Below are 22,315 nucleotides of genomic sequence, written 5' to 3' on the forward strand. Positions count from 1 at the left end.
ATTTGTATTGACATTATATTCGTGTGTAGGGAAACTGTATTTCCATGGAAAGGGAGATTTGGTGTATTAATATTCCAAAGCTTAATTTAAGCTGGTTATGATTAGAAAAGTGGCTTTTACTTGTGTTCTCTGGAAGGTTCTCGGTAGTCCTGTGAGCATGTTAACAACAGCATGTTTAATTGCCGTAATGAATATCTAGTTAGCAGAGAGAGAGATGTTTGGGAAATGGTGGCAGATGGTGTAGAATGAGCTGAACGTACTGGTTTTGTCTTTCACTGCTCCCTGGTAGATTCTTTGAGAAACTAAATTTTTTTCTGGTAATGTTTTATTTTTTTCTTGGATTTTTATTTTTTATTATTGATAACAGTAACACTGTGATGGGGTCTCAGTAGGGCCAGGCTCTTGACATACATGCATTTGCTACTACTTGTGTAATTTTCTAATAAAATTTGATATTATACAATGTATTTTATATAATATATATTCGTATATAGTCTACAGTATGCGTTTATGTTGATAAATAAGTAAGTAAATAACTGTTAGGCAGTTCTGCTGATCAAGAGGGTGTTAGGAGTATCACTATAAAAATACGAAAATTGAGGGAGGTTATTGAACTGTGCAAGGTCACAAAGGTAGTGAGACCAGGATTTTACTCTGGGTCTGATTAAATCGCATGTTTTTGATCAGTTTTCTATACTACCTTTTAAAATACTTCCCCTTGAAAAAGTAAAATTAGCTGTTTTATAAATGCCTATTATTTTGAGTTAAGGAGTATTCTCTTCTACCCTGTACACCTATTTTTTTCTAAAATAAAATAACTTTCTTCCTGATTCTGGAAGTAATGGGGCTCAGTGTTAAAAGTAATCAGTACTTAGTGGAAACACAAAACCAGGTAACATACAGAAAAGTATAAAGAGGATTGTGAAAATCACTAGTAATTCTACCTCCCAGAGGTTAACATTTTGATTATAATCTCCCAGACTTTGGTGTATTAATACGTAAGTGTATTTTTAAAACAAAAATAGGTTTATAACATGCATGTTGTTTAATAAGTCCTTTCATTTGTTGTATATTGACCATCATTCCACATCATTATAACTTTCTATCTTCATTTTAGATTTTCTTTTTCATTATTTAGAAATAACATTTTCATTTTAGAGAAGTTTTGGATTTATAGAAAAATTGCAAAGATGGTACAGAGAATTCCCAGTTTCCCCTAGCGTTCACACATTACATTAGTTAAGGCTGTTTGTCACAAGTGATGAACCAATGTGGATACGTTATTATTAACTAAAGTCAATCCTTATTCAGGTTTCCTTAGCTTTCACTGTGTGTCTTTTTCTGTTTCAGGACTCTGTCCAGGATTCCAACGACATTTAGTCCTTATGTCTCCGTAGGCTCTTCTTGGCTGTGACAGACAGTTTCTCAGACTTTCCCATTTTTTATTACCTGACAATTTTGAGGAGTACTGGTCAGATATTGTAGAATGCCCCTCCAATGGGATTTGTGTGATGTTTTCTCATCGTTGAACTGGGGTTCTGTGTTCTGGGGAGGGAGCCCACGGAAGCAAAATGCCATCTGCATCACATCGTTGCAAGGATGCGTACTATCTGCATGACCTGTCAGTCTGACGGTGACCTTGACATCCTGCCTGAGGTAGAGATGGTCAGGCGTCTCTACTGCAGGCTTGCTCTGTTCTCTCCCCTTCCATCTGGGGCTCTTGGGACCGAGGGCAGTTTACACTTGATAGAGTTGCGCTCCACCTCCTTGAGGGCAGAGGCAGAGGATCTACTGAGATTATTTGGGATTCTTCTGCATGGGAGATTTATCTGTCCTCGTGTATTTATTTATTCAGTCCTTTATTTATATGAGTGTAGACTAATGGCTATTTATACTTTGAGTTAGAATCCAGTACAACTTTATCGCTCTAATTGTTTCATCTTTAGCCACTGGGTGCTCTTTCAGTTGGTTCCTGTGTCCCTTTGCTATACCCTATCATTGTGGGTTAATATCTTCATTTTTTACATAGCTGCATGGTGGTCCGTTGTAAGAATATACTGTAATATATTTAATCCCTTGTTGATGGCAATTTAGGTATCAGATTTCTCACTGTTATAAACAATACTGTGATGAGCAGTCTTCAAAAAATATGTTTATGAAAATATTGTTTGATAGTTCAGGAAAAATTGCTATATTAAAAGGACTGCCCATCTTTCCATATTTTATGTGATATGTGAGTCTTTCTTAAAGATATCCTCAGCAGGTTTCTGAGTGAGGATTTTCACATTACCTAGGGAAAACAGTGGTGTGTTTATCCCTGGAGTTGCCTGTTCTTTTTTTTTCCCATGTGATCAGAGCTGGTGGCGGGGTAGCACCCGTGGTCCTGAAGATTGGAGATTACCCCTTGTCTTGAGACATCTGTGCCTTCTCAGTGTGGAATCAGTTCCTGTAGACAACAAGATGAATTTAAACTCAATTCAGAACAACAAAACAGCATTCTCAAAAAGCAAAAACTTTAGAATTGGAAGAGACCTTAGAAATCGTCTTCCATCCGTGCGTTTTAGAAATAGGAAACTGTGTGCTGTTGGGGGAGATGATTGGCCTGGGATTGTGCAGCGAGCAGCAGAAGCATTCAAGAACCTGGATTTCTGCATAAGTCTTAGAGTTCCTTGTTACGTGGGTATATTTTATATCCCATACAAAGATATACAAAACTTCTTATGTTGGAAAATTTCAAACTTGTACCAAAGAAAACAAAGTAGTATAATTAATCTCCATGTCCCTGTCACTCTAGCTTTATCTATTAATTTGTGCCCAATCCTGTTTAAAACTCCCCCCCACCTTATTATTTCTAAGTATATCCCTGATGCTAACTCATTTAATCTGTAAATATTTCAGTATGTTCAAAAAGAAAAACTTTTTTTCAAAACACAACCACAATACCATTATACCTTAAAGACATTTCTATGCAAGGAAATCTAGTTATAAAAACTTCCAAAGTTGGTATTCACCGTGGATTAGAATCTGGCATTACTGAAAATACAGTTGGTACAATTCCCCCGGTGGTACCAAAATCCTTGGTGTAATCGCCCAGAGGTTATAGAGAGATTCTAGTGTCTATCTGTCCACCATACAAAATGGCCTAGGTTATGGCTTTTATCTAAATCTCTAAACCTATTTTTGTTTTAAAAATAGACTTACGTATTAATACACCAAAGTCTGGGAGATTATAAATCAAAATGTTAACCTCTGGAAGGTAGAATTACTAGTGATTTTCACAGTCCTCTTTATACTTTTCTGTATGTTACCTGGTTTTGTGTTTCCACTAAGTACTGATTACTTTTAACACGAGATTTAACAAATTGGAGTACAATTCCTAGATCAAAACTTTTTAAGGATTGTTGTAAGCTTGTTTGAAACTACATGCCAATACCAACCACGCTTGTAAATATATAAAGGCAACTATTTCTTAATGCCAGCCATTATAAATAATATATATGTCCTTTGTTTTAAAATATCTTTCTGTATCATATGCAGAATGAGTCCAAGTATAGAATCCTGTTTTCTTTTTTGTACTGTAATATAATATGTACTAAATAAATATTTTATTTTGTTAATGAATCTCCTTTCATAGTTTATTGACTTTTTTTTGTGGGGTGTGTTACTGTTCTCAAATAGTGAATTTAAATGGGGGTGATATTTCAAGTAATGGTTTTCTTTTTGTCATTCTTTGCAATGTAGTAGATGAATTTTTTAAATATTTATAAAGATTAGCACAAAAAATCAGAAATCCATTAATTGACTAATGTCCAGGAGTGTTTCAAATAATTGGTAGAGCGGTGTTGATTTTGTTTTCCAACATAATGTTTGGGGTCCTAAGATATTTTATAAAATCATTGTCTCCAAGTTTAATAAGAAATGATAAATCATTAAGGTGAAACTACAAAGACTTGATATGCGAAGGGCTCTTACTTATGACAGCCTTAAATTTAAGTAACTTAGTCTGGCATCAAAAGTCAACATCAGGACAGTATAAATTGTGGATGGCAGATTAGTTTTGGCTTTCTCAAATATATCTACTAGCCTTAAAATAACTGATAAAGGAAAAGCTCTGTAAAAAATTGGAAGAAAGGAAGGAAAAGGATAGAATGTAGAAAACAGTGATCCTTAACTCTGACTGCCCATTCGAATAATCTAGATAGCTTTTATTTATTTATTTTTTTAAAGATTGGCACCTGAGCTGACAACTGTTGCCAAGTTTTTTTTCCTGCTTATTTTTCTCCAAATCCCCCCAGCACGTAGTTGTATATTTTAGTTGTGGGTCCTTCTAGTTGTGGCATGTGGGATGCCGCCTCAACATGGCCTAACGAGCGGTGCCATGTCCGCACCCAGGATCCGAACCCCGGGCTGCTGAAGCAGAGCACGCGAACTTAACCACTCGGCCACAGGGCCGGTGCCCCTCTAGACAGCTTTTAAAATGAAACAAGCACCCATGCCCAGGCCAGTTACGTTAGAATCTCTGGGAGTGGCACCCAGGCATTGGTGTTTTGAAATGCTTCCATGTAATTCTAATGATCAGCTAAGGTTGGGAACCGCTGAACCAACAAGGAACGGCCTCTGCGCTCCTATTTCTTCCCTGTAGAATTTGGTAGTATTTGTGCTCCATGCTTCCCTCTCCTAGGTATTGGACTAATGTGTGTTCCACATCCTTTTTATTTATGGCTCTGTTGAGATGTGTATTTTCCTGAAGGGGGAAAAGTCACACTTGTGAATTGTGGACACATTTAAAGTATAAAACAGCTGTAATATGTATAACAGGAGAGTGCCTATGAAGTGGAATCATTTACCCAAAACTGAGAAACTCAGAATCATTGAAAAGTCAAAAAAGCAATTAGGTTTCATCCAGGACATACTATGGGTGGGACACTTTTTGAGAAATGAGGCATTTACCTGCATGGAGCGTAGGGGTGAGAGAGCTGAGTCCTTACTGATAAATCCTATTGTCAGCCTTATTTAGTTTTTCTTTCCTTTTTTAATTTAAATTTTTACTTTGCAAAAGCAATGTTTATTTGTAACAAGTGAAAGTATGCAAGGATGAATACAGAAAAGAATCCGTCACGCACATTCACAGCCTGATGTGAATTCTTCCACACCTTTTTCCGTGTTCATAAAAGTATGTTTAATGACAAAACGTTTGTCAGTGTTTTTTGTTTTTTAAATAAGATCATACCCTATACATTATTCTGAAGCTTGCTTTTCATCCTTGATAATATATCCTGGATATTTCTCCAGGTCAATAGATATAGATCTAACTCTTGTTTTCAAAAAGTGAATAAAAGTTTCAAATACCATAATTTATTCAACCATTTCCCTGTGAATGGAAATTCAAGATTTATTTATTAATTTTTCTTTTGGCCACAAACAATGTTGCAACGTATGTCTTTGTTTATATAACCTTAGGTCCTTGTGCTTTTGTTTCTAAAGTATTCTTATAATCCATGGTTTGGTTTTGGTCAGATTTCCTAGTTTCAGGATACCTTGTCTGATAGTGAGAATTAGTTAATGTTAGTTGATTCCAGTTAATCGGCTCCTTCTGGGTATTAAGTTGGGCATTAGATAGAATCAGTGATTGTAGAAATAGATATTAATAAATCCTAGTGACCAGGACTGCCTTTCATAGGTCCTAGAATCCCTGAAGAAAAGAGTGCCTTACAGAAGGCCAACGGATGGGCTTCTTGGGGGTCCAGGAACCGTCTAATGTTGATTACAAAATTGCGTACAACTGTCCCTTGAATGGCTTTCATCCGATTTTCAAAGGGGCTGTTGCCCCCCCAAAAAGGTTAAAAGCTGATAACACATGTATCAGAGAGTAGTATTTATCTGCAGAACTTGGAAAGTACTTTGAGTTCCCATTGGTAGCGCATGTTTAATCATAGTGTCCTCTTTCTGTAAAGGTCTGGATTGAAATAAATTTCATTTCCAGATGACGTAAGCCTAGGAGAGATGACTAATACCATAGTCTAGATAGCAAACTCTAGATTCTGAATAATCTGAGTAGGTTGTAATAATATTCTAAAATGAGCAAGATGAAATACACTAAGGATAAACCATCTGCAGGGGTTGAGGAAGCTTGGGGTGGAGGACAGGCTCAGATGCACCTGAGATGAAAAGAGCCAGGCGTTTATTTGACCACAAGCTTATATGAGCCATCTCTGTGATGTGGCTGCTAAAAATAGGAGCTAGTTTTAGACCACATCTGATGAATTGTGTTTATGTCCGTGAACCCTTTAGGGGAGACATTAGCAAAGGAGGGAGACGAAGATAGTGTTGGGTTGAGAAGTGACGTCACGTGAGGAACCACTAAAGGAGTTTGTTGATCTCAGGAGGGGTATGGAGAACGGTGGTAGCAGGTCTGGTGACGAGGGGACAGGGAGACTAGGAGGGCTGTGGAGAACTTGTACGTTGTCGGACGGACACACAGGTGCTCAGTAAGTGTTTGAAAGAATGAATGAGTGAAAATTACAGCCAAAAGATTTTGACTTGATCTAAACTCTGGTGAGATTTCTCCAGTAATGACTTCCTGTCGACAGAGCCCTTCAAGCATGACGATGGGTACCTGAGATAAGTCTGTAGAAGGAGTTCCTGCTCTAAGTGAAAGGTTGTACAGCAGGACTTCAAAACTCGTTTAATTGGAACTTTATATTTCTCCTTTGAGGTACTTTAATTCTAAAACAGGAGAAAACTCTAGGATAATATTGTAGGCTCTTTAAAACTTTACGAGTATTTTTGTAGAAGGAAGGCTTTTGACTCAAAGCTACATGATTGTCATTATTTCAAAGGTGCTGAAACATTAAAATATAACAGGTTTTTATCTGAAACCGCGGTGCATAAAATATTCTGCTGTTAACTCTGCAGTAACTAGCCTAGACTTGTGGAGTGTGACTGAAGATTTTATTTTCGTTACTTCAGAGAGGAGAAAGACTGCATTCTTTTCAAACTAGAAAACGAGAGTAAAAAAGGAAATTTCACCACTTCTTGGCCTCTTTGTGGACTCAGGAAACAGGCACACTGCCTCCATTAGACTACCTGTTCTGAATCCTGCCTCAGATAATAACAACACAGTATGGAATTAGTGTCATTCTTTCTGATTTACAGAGGATTGCACCCAAGTTTGCATACTGACCTGTGAAAAGTTCTCTCTAATATTTTTAAGTTGGTTGAAACAACATATCCCTTATTACCCTTCAAATATTTGAAACAATGTAAAAATCTTTTAGGTTATGGAAATGGATAAATACTGTCAAAATATTTCTATATAAATCTTTAAAAAAAACTCTTTGTCTCTTACACTAACAGTCTTAGAACAGGTGTGGGGCTGCTGCCGCTTACGCCTCCATGGTTTCCACTCCTAACATGCTGGAGAGGCCTCGCTTAGGCTTAGGAAGATGGGCCACCACTGGCTGGCGGCGAGAGCTGCATCCCCCATGTCTGCTGCCTGGCTTGGGGAAGGCAAGCTGACAGCGCTTAGGCTCAGTGAGAGAGCCCTCAGCCTGGGGCGGGCACATGGAGAAGACTCGATGAACATTCTAGAACTGTATCTTCTGCTCGCCCTCTTGAGCTCCTTTCTATTTTTTTCTGATTTAGCAGATACTGTCATTTATATGTCGTGCACTATGTTGAAGATGGCATGTTGAAAACTAATTTTTTTATATCCCTACCCGCCCCCCCCCATCCGAAACCTACTCTTGCTCTATCCTCCTGTCTCCTCTTTTTAATAAATGGATATCGGTCACCAGAGGTAGTATGGGAAGAAATGAACACCGCAAGTTCTGGTCACGGTGTTAGAACTCTCAAGCTAGAAATGGTAGTGTCATCCTTAATGCCCCTTCTTTCCCCTCCCCTGGAAGTCATCAGTGCTGTTGCTGCTACCTCAGAAGTCTCTCCTTTCTCATCTGGTTCACGGGTTCTTAACTGAATCCATTTCTCAAAGAGGTTCATATATGTACGTTTTTTGACAAGATGTGCATTCTTCCTAAGGAAAGGTTTTTAGGCTTTATTGTTGCCTCTCACACAGGTCAGTGACCCATAAAAGGTAAACAACTATTGGCTTAGACTCATCCCTTGCCTGTATTCTGTAGCCTGTAAACTGGCATTCTTGCCCCAGTCTCTGTGCCTCTCATCTACTCGTCACACTGTTACTCACTTAGCTTTTTTTAAAAAAATATTTTTACATTGCCGTACTATTTGTACAGTTGTGTGGACTCCTGTTGCCTGCAGCAGTGGTCCTCACCCATGACCACATACGAGAATCACATGGGAAGCTTTTTTAAAAATAGTGATGCCCGGTCCCCGTCCTAGACCAATTAATTGATACTGACAAATACCAGACATCAGTATTTTGTTTTAAAGCTTCCCAGGAGATTTTAATATGTAGCCAGAGTTGAGCGCCTCAGGCCTAAAGGGTAATGGACTAATTGTTAGTGTGGCACCTAAGGACCTCAGTGACCCAGCGCTCACCTCATCTCCTCTCGCAGAGTAGCCCGGCTCTCGCACTCTGCACACATACTTTCTGCTATTCCCAGAACATGCTCTGTTGTTTCCTGCCTCTGAGCTTTTGCCTGTACTCTTCGCTCTGCCTCAAACGCCCTTCACTATTTTTCTGCTGGTCATTTCCATCGCAAAACCTTCCTCCAAGCCTCAGAGAGGATCGCAACCCTTACTTTTACAAACTTCTATTATAGGCCCTACGCTATGTTATAATTACTTGTGTATCTGTCTTCCTCACTACACTGAACTCCTAGAAGGTAGGATCCTTATTTATTTCATTTCTCTAGTGTCTGGCACCAGGTTAAGAAGCTTCCTGAGAATCTGATGAATAAGTAAATGAGAAGGAACAAAGAGCAGCCCGGTCTGGGGAATCAGGAAGTCCGTGGGTTGGCGAAAGTGAGTAAATACGGTGTACTAGATGTGGGCAAGAAGGCTCAGCAGAAGTTTTATCCTCTACTACTGCTTTTTCATACTTTTATGAAGATGAAAGATCAAAGTAAATGAAGTTTCTCATCTCGGGCTAGGAAAGTGGAGACCAGCTTTGAAAATACCTGTCGACGTTGTTGAGTGTTATTGAACACAATAGCATAAAGTCTGTGTCATGCTTGTCTCCTGGGACTCTCCAGAGATTTCTGAATGAGGGATGGAGAATCAGCCAATATGATGAAGGCAGCTGTTTATTTTACCCAGTGGATTATTCCTAACTTAGTAAGTGAGTTAAAGATAGCCTTATATGGACAGTTCTCCAGAATATATATTTCTAATTTTGATCTCACCCCTGGCCTTTGTGTTTTAGCTGCTGCCTATTCCTTTTCTTGGCTATTTTTAGTATTTTTTTTCTCGATATATCTCAGAATTGCCCAGTATGTTCTAAAGACTCGTAACTTAAGTGCGATTTATTCTTCCCATTTCTTCAGTGCCCAGGATTAATTTAAGTTAATGGTGATTTTGAAAGAGACTTCTTCAGTAAATTATCTCAGAGAGATTCTTTTGGATATTGTTCTGGGGATGTTTTGGGTTGCTTATTTGCCCTTTTTCCTGAACGCTGACCCACCACTACACTTTCAGGAGAAGAGATGACTTATTTAACACTTACACAGAAACCAGTGAGTGCGAGTCCGATGGTGTGATTTGGGTATACGTCGTTCTGTTCTACTGGGTATGAACAACTCAAATACCCTTTGTCTAACTGGCTGCCTATTATTTTCTAGTCTTATATCTTATAAGCTTGAATAATAAGGACAAGATTTTTCTTATTCAAAATCAAAATGTTAGTTGGATTTATTAATATGCTACACTTTTATGCTTCCATCATCTTATTTTAAAAGTTTTTTAAAAAGCCTTAAACAAATCTGGATCTAGCAAGAGCTCCTCCTTTAAAATGTGGTTTATGTGGAAGGATCTCACTGTGTAAAACTAAAAAGAATAATTTTTAGTTGTTTTCTAAGAGCACTTTTAAAAACAGATCAGAGTCAAAGAACTGGGATATGAACCCTCTCCTGGCTAGTGAGGAGACAGGAATATGATGTTAAGAAAAAGAAGAAACCGGCTGTTAGAATGAAAATGTTAAGGTCTAAAATGGATAGTTGTCTATTATGTCACGGTCTACGATCAACCACAGCTACCCCAGTACTGTTTGTCTGCTCTTCTTGTTGTGAACCAGGACCTATGTAAGGAACTGGTCTCTGGTGTTTCTGAGAATGGCCTCTTGGATTATTATAATTACTGGGCAATTATAGTTCTTAGAGCTGAGTTGTTAATCCTTCTGATTTTTTGTTTATCGCTGCTGTTTTGAAAAATAAGCACTTACTGGAGCACTTTTTTAAATGAAATACTTAGTGCTTAAGAGGTACAGTCATGTACCATCATCAAGAGACTAGGCCGTGCCCTCCTCAAGAAACTGCCCCCTGCTGGATTCTTGTAGCCAGGAGAAATTAGAATCTCTTAGGAGTATTTCATCTCTTCCTGTGTGAGGCTGATTTTGAAGTGCTTACCCTAAAAGTGACCACTTCTGAGTTTATCTGGTTGGGAACAGGCAGCATCCATTTACAGCAAAACTACTAACAATTAGAGAATAAATTCTTGATTTCCAAATTTTCTGAGTAAATTGGTACCAAGTGTTGTGTTCTACCACACATTTGGGCATCTACTCTTCAAACAAATCTTACAAATGCTTGGGGACTTGAGAGTGGAATAGCCACGAGAACCATGAGCCAAGAGAACATATTTGAAATTATTAATAGTAAACCTGGTGTCTCTGGGCTGTTAGGAGGTTTCTTTCGGTCTTACCCTGTAAGCTCTGTCCACCTGACAGAAGTTGGAGAGAGAAACTAAACACCCAGAACCCAAAGCAGATCCTCTCACTACCACGTACAGGTGGTTCAACCAGGAATTCCCCTTCATTGTTATTTTATACAAACTTTTTTTTTCCTTTTTCTCCCCGAAGCTCCCTGGTACATAGTTATATATTCTCATTTGTGGGTCCTTCTAGTTGTGGCATGTGGGACGGCACCTCAGCGTGGCTTGATGAGTGGTGCCATGTCCGCGCCCAGGATTCGAACTGACGAAACCCTGGGCCACCGCAGCGGAAGCGTGCGAACTTAACCGCTCGGCCACGGGGCCGGCCCCCACTGTTATTTTATATAGCTAAAATGTATATTTTTTAAAAAATCTGTTCCAGGTACTGTTCTGAGTGCTGTATGTGCATTAACTCATTTTCACAACATCCTAGGAGGTGGATTCTCGTCCTCATTTTACAGATGGGCAGAGAGAATTCTGTTAAATAACTTGCCTGTGGTCGCAGAGCTTAGTAAGCTTTGACTTGAGTGACCCCAGCTGTATGGCTCTATTCACGTACCCCCTACAGCCCTCTTTTCCTCAGAAAGTCTTACATTTCACGTTAGAAAGTGGGGTAGCCCTTACCCTAAAAAGATTGTAAGTGCTCTGGGAGCAAACTTGATTGCTTGTGAAGCAGAGTGGCTTGACATAACTATAGTTAATCTTTGGTGCTAATGTACCAAAAGATTTTGGGAGCCAGTGGCTTATTGCCTGATTCCTAATGGTTTCCGCAGAAGTGGATGGAGGAACTGAGAAGGAGGCATCTGGACTGGCAGCACAGCACGCTGGGTTAGTTCAGACTCTGCCCTCCAACGTGGCATGGGCAGTCAAGTTCAATTTGTGATGGGTAAAATTTACCTTTGCATTATCTGTGAAAAAGGTTTCTAAACAAATAAATAATACAAGATTGCAGGAAACTTTTACTTATTTCAACAGCAGAATCTTTTCAAATACTTTTAGTAGTATATATATATTTTAGTGTTATCTGTTAACTGTCTTTAGTACGTCCATCTTAAAAACAGACAGAACTCAGTTTAACATTTTGTTAATAGATTCAAGTAATAAAACTGCATTTAAAAACATTTTCTGTGTGGATATATAGCTACCTGAAGCCAAACTGGACGGCAATTAGTAGAATTTTATTAACCTACCTTTTGAATTACTGTGGCGTTAAATAAATATGTTTTTTACAAAATCTCAAATTACAGTACATTTAGGGTTTCTTGTTTTAGATTCGCCTGAATGCTTATAAATTATAAAGGTTCAGATTGTACTTAATAAACCTATGCTTATTTTCCACTTGAGGTGTATTTATTACATAAATGCTAGTACTCCTTTGTTTGACTCTGGCAGCTGGGCTGTGTCTGTCTAGCAGTCTCAAGTTTAGCATCTTATATCAGCAACACAGAACTGTTGCCCCAAGAGAACGGAGGAAACCCCCGATTTCAAAGTGGAGGAGGGAGAGTCTCTCTTCTTTTAATTGAGTGGAGGCTAATGTTGGGGCAAATGAAAACATGTCCGATCCTTGTGCTCTAGGGCAATTCTCTATGAACTCCAGACAAAGGGGAAAAAATAAAAATATATTTATCCCTACTGCATACCAAGTACTGTTCTTGGTGATATAGCTATATTCATTATGTCTGTCTCTATATTCATACATATCTATCTGTCTATCCTGCTGTGTATGCATAAACATGTGAGTTTATTTAACAAAATGTGTTTGTATTTTAAGCACCACACACTGTTCTACATACTTTGTAAATATAAATTCATCTAATCTTCATAGTACCCTATGAAGTATGTATCTTATTATCCCCATTTTAAAGATGATGAAGCTGAGGCATAGAGAGAGTAATTGCCCAGGGTCAACAACTACTAAATGATAGAGCTGGAATTTGAGCCCAGGCAATCTTGCTATAGACACTATGCTCTCATCGGATACTTTATGGCATAGACTTGGAGATATCAAGGAGCTTCATGAGTAGCCAAAACAGCTGTTAATTGATAGAGCTGAGTTCTGAATCCAAGCCGTTCCCTGACACATATTATAGCTTTCCTTGTTTTTATCTTTGCTTATGTCATTGGTTCTGTATAATGTTCTTTCCACTCCTTTTGCTATTGAAAGCTTATCAGCCTGCAGAGGCTCAATTCAAATGTCGCTTCTAAGATGCTTTTCTTGATTAACCCAACTGGAAGCCTCTTCTTTTTTCCTTAGATTCCTAATGGAATGAGATTTTACCCTTCAGGATACTTACTGATTACTCTCTTATGTGGTAGAAAGTTTGTATATGCTCTCATGTCTCTCATCAGATTATAAACCTCTTGAAGGCAGAACTGTCGTTCACACTATTTTCTGTTCTAGTCATGGGCATCCTGCCATGCATACATACCTTGGAAATGCTTGGGAGTTTCATAATGGCAGGAACCAACTGTTTAATAAATGTTTCTTAAAAGTGGACCACTATTAGGAATGTATGGCAAGGGTAAAATTTCCCCATATTATTCTAAGATACTTTAAAAAATCAACTATGTTAAAATAAGTATTCAAACAACAGCAGTAATAATACTGCCTTCACGTTCACAGTCCTGCTATAAATTATGTTATAAAATCATGCTGAATTAGCTATTTATCAAAGTTTTAAAAAGAACTGTCTTTGAGAGTTTGCTACTATGTATATGTCTTTTTTTTAGCTTACAAAAAGGTGAACACTAAAGAAAAAATGATTTATTCTTTTTAGAGTTAGATTTCTCTGCTCATATGTGCCATTATTGGTCCCCCCAATCCATTTCTGAAGTACTGAGACAGACTGAGTAGCTATGAACTGTGCACTGTCATCACTGTGAAGGCTGAGATGGAGGGATCGTTTCTTTAGCATATATAGTTGTAGCATTGAAAGCCGCATATATTTGTTTCAAATTATAGGATGAAATAAATAGAGCACTTACCATTCTAGCAATTTTATAATCAGACCATATCACTGTTTCCTTTTTGTTTAATTAACATAGTAGTTGATATACACCAGATAGAGTAAATATAGTAATCAGAATTGTGAATTTTAAGAATAAGGTAAACATTGATTAATCTTAAAAGGTTTCATTTGGAGATAAAGGGTGGGAATATTGTAGACTTTTTGATATAGTCATGTATTGCTTAATGACGAAATTATGTTCTGAGAAAGGTGCTCTGGGCGATTTTGTTGCTGTGTGAATATCACAGAGTATATTTACCCAAACCTAGATGGTGTAGCCTACTACACACTTAGGCCACATGGTACTAATCTTACAGGACCACTGTCGTGAATGCGGTCCGTTGTTGACCGAAAACTTGCTCTGTGGCATGCGACTGTATTAGTGAGCTTTTGCTGCGTAACAAACCATCTAACACTAGTGGCTTAGAAAAGGAGACATTTATGATGTCTCACAATTCTGCAGGTCACCTAGGTGGTTCTTCTAGTTTGAGCTAGCCTGGCTGGCTTCAGTTAGTGGGCAGCTTGGCTGGGCCTCATGGTCAAGGATGGCCTCACTCACATGTCAGGCATCGTCATGGGGCTGGTGTAGGAGCCTCAGCAGCAGACGGCACGTCTCTGCTCCGCGTGGTCTCCTCATCCTCAGTAGGCTAGCCAGGGCCGCTTTGTGTGGTGGTCTCAGGATTCCAGAGGACAGCAAGGAGAGGCAAGCCCCCATGGGTCAGCACTTTTCAAGTGTCTGGGTTTGCTGTTGTCCTGCTGGTCAACCCAGGGTCAGTGTGGGAAGGGGCTACCAAACAGTATGGATACAGGGAAGCAGGAACAAATAGGGGGTCATTCCTGCCAACACTCTACCAAGATGTGGAATTTGTATGTACTGTTTAGTCAGTGTCCCTAAATTCTGAGTCAAATTTAGGCTAGCAACACAAGGTGATAGAATAGAGAAAAACTGAGCAGGCTCTCAAAGCTGCAGAGTTTTCAAAGAGATAGTTTATAGACCCTGTGTTTCCCTGAAATTCTTGACAATCATTTGAAACCACCTTCAACTTTTTATTTTTTGAAGCTTTGAGCTATAAAAGCATGGAGCCTTTAACCCTCAGTCAGTAAATATCGCAAGTTGATCTTCGGGAAGTACTTCACCGATGGTGGAAGGGCTGTGATCATAATGGCCACAGCCTTTGCAGAGAGCTCCTCTGTGCTGATGCTGCACACCCTCTCGGAGTTCTGACTCTGCCCCTGGATGTCGGCCCTAGCCCTGTGTTACAGGCGAGGAGCCGGCTCACAGAGGCTAGCTAAGTTGCCTGAGGTCACGTGGCTGGTAGGTGGTGGACTACGTTTTGGACTCGGGTCTTTCTGACTCCACCACTACAATCTAAAGGAGAGTTTCTTCCCTAATGGGTTGATAATGGTTTTTTACAGCATCAAAGCCTTTGAGTGTTTTATATCATCCTCTGAAGAACTGGGAACCACGGTGAAACGTGAATTTTTTTTCTCTTTCTACTCTTGCCCTACTCTACCACCTTCACTAGTTGGATCAAATAGCCAGGTTTCATTTGAAGATGATAAATAGCTCAGAATGGAAACTTTACTGCTGGTTTTAGATGTAATTTTTAAATATTTTGGAATAATTGATCTCCCCCTGACCTCTCCATTGCCTCTTCTAAGATTCCAAAACAAAATTCAGAACCCTGAGATATACCAAAACATATATTTAAAATTTCATTAGAAAATAACCTTCATTTAAAAAATAAACTGTGTCCCCGTTGTGTGCTTCCACAGCTGTGCCTTCATACTTACCAGAGTGTTGTATTTGCCTAGGTGGGTCTGTGCCCCTCACTAGAACGTGAGCCCCTTGAATACAGACCCTGGTCTTTCCTCTCTGTATCCCTAGCACCTCGCCCCGGAACGGGAACTTCCCAATATTTGTTCCATGATCTTATAACTGAATTCCGTGCTAGGGAGAGCTTTTCTTCTCCTTTCCTTTTGGTCTGTTTGGCCTTGTTTTAGTCCTTTCTTTCTCCTTTCTAAATCATTTTTCCTTCTCTTGCAGTCTGTCTCAGTTCTTAGCTTTCCTCAGCTTTCCATTTCTCCCACCATCTCATTAGTAATTTTTGAATTCCTACGTGTTCAAATAATAGTATCTTGGAGATACTGAGTTAAATAAAATCTATTGTTAAAATTAATTTTGCCTGTTTGTTTTTACTTTTTTAATGTGACTCCTAGAAAATTTTAAGTTATGTATGTAGCTGCTCTTTAGGGTTGATATCCAGGTTAATTCATTAATGCGAGTTCGTAGAAACAGTAGTTTTTTTGTTTTTAATGTCATAGATCTATTGGACTAAAGATCCCTTCGATCACCACCCTCCACTTGACTATGCTGCCCATCCCTGCTCCCCCACCACCAAAAATTCATGAGAACAAATGGGAAGAAATTACCTTGCTTTTAATGATGGACACAGATTTTTCTCTACTATCTTAAGTATGCCTTGAACAAATGTACAGTTGACTCTTAAATTATTTTCGCTAATAAAAAGGAAGCAGCAGAATGACTAATGTAATTGGAAGATGCACCATTTTCTTTGGAATGTTTTGGTTCTTACACTTTGGAACAGGTGTGGCTGCTGTTGAAAGAAACGGTGGAGTCATACTCAGCATATTTGAGATATGAGGAGCTGGAAAACTGTTCCATGTCCCCTGCCTTTGTATAATGGGTGTAGGATCCACTATCTTGTTCCTCTGTGATGCGAAATCTGATGCATAAGTAAACTTGGCATATTTGCTTTTTCTTCCTGGTTTAGAAAAGAAATAATGTTTTGGCTTAGAAACTCTTCTGTGGAGCTATCACATAATAGGATAAGGATAATTGTGTCAAATATAGCCTCAGACTGTCCTCTTTTGGCATTAAGAATTCTCGAGTAAGTTTGCTGCAGATCAGAAGGAATTAATTATATTAATCAGAGGTCAGCTATCTTTGATAAGTGGTAAGTTCTTCCTTTCGGTTCTGAGTGGGATGCCCACCTCCAGTGACTGTGTTGGGGAGGTGGTGAGCATGCATCAGCTGCCATTTTGTGGAGGTGGAGCAAGTGCTGGCTACAGCTGCCCACAGTTGGGCAGTGGGGGTGGAATCCCAGCTAGCCACCAGCAGTTTCTGTGAACAACCAGGAGGGGGGTTGTGCTGGTAGTTCCCAGCTCATGCCAATGAAAATCAACCCATTTGCCACTCTGGGTGTGGGTGCCACAGGTGGACAGTGCTTCCTAAGGACATGGTCATATCTTAAGGATCCATGGTTACCGGATACCTGCCTGCAATAGAGAGTCAAGGAGTAAACCCCTGGAGCTCAAACCTGGGATTTGGGAGTTGACTAGAATAAATCTCCTAAAGTCTAAATTGACATATGACATTTTTTTTTCTTCTTCTTCTTCTTTTCTTCTTCTCCTCCTTCTCCTCTTCCTCCTCCTCCTCCCTTGCCCTCCCCCCACCCCCCCCAAAGTCTCCCAGTACATAGTTGTATATTCTTATTGTAGGTCCTTCTGGTTGTGCCATGTGGGATGCTGCCTCAGCATGGCTTGATGAGTGGTGCTATGTCCACACCCAGGATCTGAACCCTGGGCCACTGAAGCAAAGCGTGCAAATTAACCACTCGGCCACTAGGCTGACCCCCTGACATATGACATTTTTAAATTAGGAAAACAAACAGCGCTAAAAAGATCTATAGCATTATAGCTAAATAGTTAATCCAGAAGGCATGCCATAGGGAGGTTAGGAGGGAGATGGAATGGTTCAGTGTGGATTCAGAGAGAAGCCTAGGACAGGTCATTGAATGTCCCTGTCTGTTTACCTCTCTGTTAAAAAAAATGGAAAAATGACCTCTCCCAGAGATGTTTGGGGATTTGATTGATGTTTTTAATGTGCTCTGATATCATTCATGAAGTATGCAGTAAGAGCAAAATATGTCATTAGAACTTAGATGTCTAAAACAAACTAGTCTGAACCCTCTTGAGTAGATATTATGCAGTTCTGTGTCTTTGATATAGGTTGTATTTATTAAGGGAGTTTATATTTTTTAAGGAAAGTTCCATGGTACTTCTAATTTTTTTAAATATCAGCAGTATACTTAGGGTCTTTAACTGTCAGCTTGAACTTCCCCTTGCTTTATAGATGGCCGGTCACCTCTAGAGGACAATTTAGCAGTTCCAGCCAGCCAGGTAGTTAAATGCACTTCAAAATGCTTTTTGCCAAGGATGATGCCTTTTGCAAATATTTGAGATGTTTGTTCTTCGTTGTAATTTATTAGTGACCGTGTCCACATGGCAACTCCTTGGGAAGTACAGAAGACAAAGCCAGAAAGCAAGTAGACGAAATGAGTTCATTATATATCAAGAAAAAAGCTTTCCTCGAAGGCTACTTGTTGATAGACTTATTGGTATGTGTATCTGATGTCTATTCAGTTTCCCTTAGCCCCTTATCTAATCCTACTGTTTAAATAATCTGACAGTCTTTTGACTTGGCTTTTCCTTGTGAAGAGCATACAGCACTGCCACCTTGTTGCCAAAGTTTTGTCTGATTTGAAAGCTTAAAAATCAAGTGGACGCCCGTTGTGAAAAACAGCTTGCTCTTTCTCTTTGTCAGTACTTGCGAAAACAACTTAAAAGAAGTTAGCATTATTGGACTGGGTTCAATAATTAGCATAATCATGATGCTATGTATTGTTCCCAGAGCACGCCCCTTGGCCAGATTTCCCATTAAGAGGACACCGATGTTGTCCTGGTGAATAAATCCCGGCACACATGATGCATAGCAGCGAGTTCCTGCCTGCTGTGCTGGGGCAGTTAATTTTAGCGAGGATTTGTTCTATGAGTTGTAAAACTGTTTACCCAAGTAGAAGTTAGTAAGCTGAAATGTGACTTCTCGGCCTAGTGTGATAGGATATCTATTTTAGACTTCAGATTGTGTTTATGATCCGGAGAGCAGGCTTCTGAAGAATTGCGGCTCAGATTTCCTTTGAAAGGACTTGTAAGTACTGGGTGAACTTTTAAGATCTCTCTTTGTTCTTTTCTTCTTAAATCTTCCTAATGTTGCCATCATAGTAATTTTTTATCTCTTGGGAAAACTGGAAGCCTTGGGGTGAGTACTTTAGAGGATTCTAAGGATGGTAGCAAAGGTTTTTCTTTAAATCTATCTTACTGCAAGAAACCTGCCTTATTCAATTTTCCCAAGAGAAAGTATTTCATTCTTACTGTTTCTATCTTTGCAAAAGCAGGCTGTAGATTATTACTTATTTTATCTGTTAAAATATTTGGTTAATGGAAATGGTTGTGTCATTGAGCTTTATTGTCCATAGTAAACTAATTCTTATTAGAAAAAATGTTAAAAGTGGATTCCTGTAACATAGTTACCCTGAACTACAAGTTTATGCTCCAGAAATAATGAGTGTCAAATGTAATTTTGTAAAATGTATAGATGGACAGTTTTTATTTTTTTAAGGAAGATTTTGTTTTTTTTAAGGAGGATTTTATTTTGCTTAAAAATAGACCATATTCTCCTAAAGAGAAGAATGTACTCCTAAAGAAAAAAATAAAATAAATTTAGGAGGCAGCTTTTAGAAAGTACTTGAAAGCATCCTCTGGAAGATTGAGTTAGTTATCAAAATTAACCAAAGGCCATGAAATTCTCTAATCTTAACAAGTCATTGCCAACTTAAATTTGGACTGAAGAAAACTAAAGGTTTTAATATCGAATATTTTAAATTAAATCTGAATCACCCTGCTTAGTTTAAAGTGTTTTAATTCAGAGTACACTGACTTCGTGCCAGACAACTTGCCATAACACAGAACCAGGCAGGAATTTCTTTATCAATTAACACGTAAATTGTATCCCCTTAGGAATGTTGATTTTAATGAAACGATTCTAATAGGCGGTGTAGTAGCTGCTTGCCAGGCATCTGTGTCTCCTCAGTCCTCTCTGAGCATGCCCTCAAATGCCAATTTCCCATTTGGAAAAGCTTTATTTAAAGACTTTTATGTTATTATGTATTGTCTGATTTTAAATCCAAATGACCTAAGGTGTCAACAATGAAAGGAAATGTTTCAGTGGTACATTTAGTAGGAAAAGAATGTATGAAGGGAAAATAGAACTGAGTTCTTCTTGGGCTATTTTTAGAAAGAAACTTTTTTTAAACTTAAGTTTTTTATTGAGCAGAAGAGAAATTTGCAGTCCAGATTAATGTAATTATAACAGATGCGTCTGTAATGTTATCGTCAGCAGTGAAAGGGACTTTGTTTCAGTATATGCTTCATAATACATACTTTTATCCCAGGAAAGTAACCGTTCTAATTCTTACTCTGGTTGTTCGTAAGGTGCCATCAGGATCTCAGTGGAGTGTTTTTAAAGGTATACTGTAGTTGGATATTAGATAGTTTTCAAGCTATTATTCATAAAATCAATTGTAGTTTAGTCCTGCAAAAAAGAAAAGCTGTTTAAAATTTATCCAGTTTTCAATTTAACAGAAAGAAGTTTCCATAGGTCTTTTTACTGCTAGGAAGCACGTGTTCTTTTAGGTGGAGTTGCTAAAATGCTCGTAAACACCTTGAGAGTGTTAGTTGTAATGATTTATGTGCTGTGAGAGAGTGATATATGTGAAAGAAAGAAGAGAACAGTTAGATTATATAAGTGTCGGGTCGGAATTTCTCGTGCTTGATGGTGCCGTGATTCTCTTTGATGCTTCTTGTCCTGTGTGCCTGATGGAGTGATACTGGTCATGGCTCCCTCATGAGTAGAGGGTCTGTTGACTAGTTATGACCTTGGGTGTGACAAGTCTCAATGAGCTCAGCCCAGAGTCACACATGGGGGCTCCAGATGCTGAGAAACATGGGCAACTCTGTGGCCTGTGGCAGTGCCCGGGAGCCCAGCCCACCCATGTGCCGTGCACACCTGCACCTTCCATCACCGTCACCTTCGCCGCAGGTAGCTGTGCTATCTGTCCTGCAGTCCTGTTGAAACCGCCCTCGCTGGTGGCCCACCTTCTTGTCCTAATCTTCTGTCTCTTAAAGTAGTTACCGACCCAGTGCTCCTGACTGCGGTAGATGTGTTTTCCTGTGACTTTGTGTCTTGAGAATAGCCATCTGCCCTGGAGCATTGAGGAATTTTTCAGGGAAGCAGAAAGGAATGTTTTTTCTGGGTTCCCTTCATCCACATGAGGTTTTTAATAGGTAACTTGTCTGCATGCCTGTGTGGGAACTACATTATCCAACAGCCTGCCTTTTGGATGTCCAACAGCCGAATGCGAGTGCTCAGTGATCACATCTCTAGAATGTTCTCTTTCGAAAGGAAATTTTGTGGGAATAGGCTTTGTTGTATTGAGTTTCAACCGTTTTATCTAGAATGAGCAGTGAGCAGAGGGCTGCCTTCAGCTTCGCTGTCCTGTCCACGAGCGTGTGGTGATGGGGTCGGACCCTCAGCAGGAATGCAGACTTCTCCGGGAAATACTGGGCCTGCTGTTCTTGTTTAGCATGTGTTAAGCACCCCAAGCACATACAATGCACAAAGCAAGCATAGTTCCTACTCTCAAAGAACTCACGTGATAGAATTAGGCAGTGCACAGAGACTGGGCGCCCGACACACACACTGAGTAAACGGGCAGAAAAAAGAATATGAGCACGAAGAAAAAGAAAACAAGAAGGAGTGGGAAGGGTCAAGGGCAGCTCGTGGGTTAGCTTTCAGTTCATCTGGGCTTTTGCTGAATGGATAGGACAGACCGCAGTGCCACCCACGGTGCTGCTTCCTTTCTCTTCCAGCGGCTGGGGAAGGGATGGAGAAGAGTGAAAGACTGACCCGAGGAGCATACCCAAAACTCCACTTCTCTGTCACAGCTCCCCACAAAGGGAGGGAGACCTGGTGGTTTCTCCTGGACCTGGAACTGCCATCGTTCTCTAGGGGAGGTAAACCTGGTATCTCATGAAGTGTGATAAATGTAAGAAGCATCTTTCTGCATGTAATGATATTTGGATAGAAAGCCGAATTTGGATTCCAGATTTTTCTCCCCTCTGAACTGATATGCATTTGAACAAGCTCCTTAACCCTGCATTGGTTTAGGAGGCTGAGTCAACTGTTGAATTAGTTAGAGGAGTGCTTTGAGCTTCTCGGAAGAAAGCATTAGGAAGGTCAGCTAAGCATTACTGCCGCTCATAAAGGAGTCAGAAGAACGTGAATCACAAGGGCGCTAGTGAGGCAAGCTCGGATATTGGAGACTAATAAATAGGAGGACACTGTATGAATCTGTGAGTCATTTTTCCCTTTATCCTCAACCTCATCCAGTCTGACTAAGGTTCTGGGTCTAGTTCATGGCTCCACAACTGAGAGAGACTTGGAGAGGGCTCAACAAAGAACCTCAAAAAATGATTAAAGGGTTGAAAAATGATACCTATAATAAGATGTTAGGGAACTTCTATTATTTAGTCTGGAGAAA

The 22,315-nt window shown here is 39.4% G+C and overlaps 1 protein-coding gene across 8 annotated transcripts in view; it reads left to right on the top strand.

Annotated features, from left to right (window-relative positions):
• SLC20A2 (solute carrier family 20 member 2) overlaps positions 1–22,315 on the top strand; it is a 106,636-nt gene that overhangs the window by 11,510 nt on the left and 72,811 nt on the right. Inside the window, exon 1 of one of the 8 annotated variants that reach the window (XM_046648477.1) lies at positions 18,600–18,864. The exons of 5 other annotated variants lie outside the window; for them this stretch is intronic. The gene's annotated coding sequence lies outside the window, so the exon portion shown is untranslated. Of the gene's footprint in view, positions 1–18,599; positions 18,865–18,956; positions 18,976–21,664; positions 21,789–22,315 lie in introns of those variants that run through there. 2 more of the 8 variants (XM_046648484.1, XM_046648483.1) reach the window with 2 other exon arrangements.

The sequence above is a fragment of the Equus quagga genome, chromosome 22 (genome assembly GCF_021613505.1).
Source record: "Equus quagga isolate Etosha38 chromosome 22, UCLA_HA_Equagga_1.0, whole genome shotgun sequence".
Taxonomy (NCBI): Eukaryota; Metazoa; Chordata; class Mammalia; order Perissodactyla; family Equidae; genus Equus; species Equus quagga.